Raw genomic sequence first — 3,378 nt, forward strand, 5'->3', positions numbered from 1 at the left:
AAATATTAGCAATCGAATAAGAAAATAAGATGAGCTGCAGCATAGGAAATTTCCTACGCTCCTGCCACGTGTCAAGTTCTTATATATATATAAAACGGGAGGTGAGCTGCAGCGTAGGAAATTTCCTACGCTCCTGCCACGTGTCAAGTTCTTATTCGATTGTCAAATATTAGCAATAAATACTAAAATAAAAAATAAGATTCGATATCAATTTAAAATTTAAATAGACAAGAACTTAGATGCAAATTATCCCGCAATTCCCTCCCCAAAACGCCGCTGCTTTCCTTCATTCCCCAAATCCCATCCCTCAGCACAATGCTCACCGTCGGCGCCCTCGTCATCCCATCTCTCAAGCGAAGAACGGACGCACCGCGAGCAATTTCGACGATCAAGAGGTTCCCAGTCTTGGATTTGATATAGGGTTCGATCACTAGGTTCCCAGTCTTGGGTTCGATCAAGAGGTTCCCAGTTTTGGGTTCGATCAAGAGGATCATCTCTCGGCATCCTCGGGTACTTTATCAATCTTTTAGTTTCGTTAATTACTCTCATAAACTCATAATTGGACAACTTCTTAATTCAATCTAGTTAATGAAAGTTTTTTTATTTTTATTTTTTTAAAGGAATCAACTTAATTTTTATTTGCTAAAAGTTTGATATATTTTAGAATTATTAAATTTTATTTTTTTAAAAGGAATCAACTTTAATTTTGAGTGATTGTTGACAAGTTTTCGTAACGTAAATAAAAGTTACTTGTTTAGGTGTCTGGATTTGGAACATTTTGTTAGGCCTGATGAAGTTATTTATTTATTTGAGTTCATCAATTATTTAGATGTTGCTGCTTGAATAATTTAATAAGTAATGTCTGCTAGCTTCAGTTCTATCAATATGATCGCATTTTCCTTGTTTATTGTTTTATTATTTGTGTGAATATTGAGCCATTGCTTTCTTGTTGATATGATTATAGAGTGTTTTATTATCTGACGAGATTTTTTAGTTGACCGATACATCTTATTTACAACTAGTTCCATTTATTCATCTAATTCTTGTTTATTTATACAGGCAGAACTTGAAGTTCATCATCCGACTCCTAGCCGTAAGTCATTTTGGATCTGAAGAACTTAATATCTAAAAGTAATGTACCGAGTTATTCTCTTTTTGTGTAGTTAAAATATTACTCTTGCAAAACTAAAATGTCTAAAATCTTTTTGCATGAGCAGATGTTAGTCCTCTTTGGATGGGCTTTGTTGATACTAATTTCACAAATGCTTCAAATGAGACAAGATGAGGTGGTCCTTATGCAAGGACTTGCAAGTCAGACTATAACCTAGAGCGTATATCAAGCAGTTCAACAAATTATGCTTTCATTCTCCTTCAATTTTAAGTAGTAGCTCCTCTTGTGCATTGGTCTTTTAACATCGTGTACTTGTTTTCTTTTTTATTTCTGTTGGAAGATTAGTACTTGTTCTCTGTTCTCAATTGTATCAGATGATTAGTTATTGTTCTTTGTTTTTAGTTGTGTTGGATGATTAGTGCTTGTTCTTTTCTTTAATTGAAGGAGTTGACTATCATAACAAGCGGTCTTCTACTTTAAGAAAAATGTTCTATTTCTCATGCTTAAATGTGATCCATTTTATTTTATATATTTTTACACTTTGCAGGGTACTTAGACGAGGTGGCTGTTTTCTACGCCTCGAGTTGAGTTAGTTCCCTACATTAAGAAGAAAACTTATCAAAATTATAGTTACTTACCCATTGAACCTGCCCTGAAATATACAATGATCATGATCTTGCATATTTTGTTCTCACTAGTTTATATGCACGTGCAATGCACGTGTTAAAATATTAAAAAATTATTTTAGATTTATTTTATTACTTTAAATAAGTCAGATTCATCTTGAGTTCAAATATGTAAAATTGAATTTTTAGATTTATTAGTATTTTATTTGAATATATTTCTAAAAATAAATGTATTGGATTTTTAAGATAAAATGGGATGAATATACCTAACTGGGATATTGTAATTGTCATTATGAATAATAGTTATAGCATAAAGATTTTTTTTAAAAAAAATTAAGTTTTTTCAACTAATTTTTAATTAAAAAACTAAGATCATTGTCTGATATACTGTAAACTTGTAAATTATTTTTCTTGTAAGAAGTTAAAATTTATCACCACCATCAACACGCAACATGAACTTAATTAGAGTATGAAAGTAAATAATGATCAAATTTGGTCATTTATTCAACATGGTAACAATCTCAATAAGTAACAATTAGTAAGCCAACAATTTTTCTTTGAAAACATTGAATATTGAAGTTTGTAACCCCCCAACCAAAATCATCACAACAGTAAACATTTAACATGGTTAATATTTTTTCACATTAAACATGAGACCTAGCACATATGTGTATTATACTTTTCTAAATGTATAACGCGTTAAACATGGTCTCGGTATATATTAGGGGGAAAAACAAAGGGTACTATAATTAAATAGCAGAGAAACTTTCGGATATCAAAGTAACGGGGGGAGAAATAAAATAAAATGCTAAACTAAGAAATAGTTCATCACATTAATAATACCAAAGATAATATTCAACACAATGGTAACTTGATGAAGGGACCACTAATATATCATAAATGCAGGATCATAAAACTTGTTAAGATTAAAATTAATAGGAAGAATGCAAATAGGCGTTATTTATAGAGCTAAACTTCACTGAACAATCTCCCACAAAAAATGAACAAAATTCCAAAGAATAATGTGCATCATAATTATCTCTACCTAAAGATACTGATCAAGTTGTTCTAACCACATAACACATAATCAATCCTATTCTATCCCCAATTTAAAAAAAACATTTAAGAATTCACACAAAGAAAAAATCCACAAATTTTACCCAGCAGCACTAAAGCTTTTGAATGGTTCGTGCTCTAATTCCTCAAAAAACAATTTCTGAGCTCAAGCCGAAACTAAGGTAATTGCATGAAGACAACATAATAAATAGTCAAATGAAGTTCATATCTTAAACAACTCCAACTTATTATATAATGGCTCCCTGCTAAAATCAATGAGACAATTGAGGTTTTTTATGGTGAAGAGCTGGACTGGGGTGGTTGAGAAATTAGGGTTTGGGGGGAGGCCCTTCACGAGGCAGGAGAACATCGTGATTCAAATTTGTGTTGTTTCTTGCTATGGACTGGCCTTTAGTGGTAAATTTTTTTTTGTGGTCTCTTTTGAATTTTGAATTTTTTTGGGTTTAATTTGGTTTTGGGCTCTGATTTTTTTGGGATGTTGTCTTTTTAGTAGAATTCCGTGGTTCTAGTCATCTGATTTGTTTGATTTTGTTGCTAATGCGAGATTGTAAGTTTTGGGTTTTT

At 31.5% G+C, this 3,378-nt stretch overlaps 1 long non-coding RNA gene across 1 annotated transcript; it reads left to right on the forward strand.

Annotated features, from left to right (window-relative positions):
- Positions 351–1,856, forward strand: LOC109843430. The gene is made up of 3 exons (XR_002247678.1): positions 351–510; positions 1,060–1,131; positions 1,218–1,856. It is a non-coding gene; the product is annotated as an uncharacterized LOC109843430 (long non-coding RNA).

Source organism: Asparagus officinalis, chromosome 5, assembly GCF_001876935.1.
Source record: "Asparagus officinalis chromosome 5, Aspof.V1, whole genome shotgun sequence".
Lineage (NCBI taxonomy): Eukaryota > Viridiplantae > Streptophyta > Magnoliopsida > Asparagales > Asparagaceae > Asparagus > Asparagus officinalis.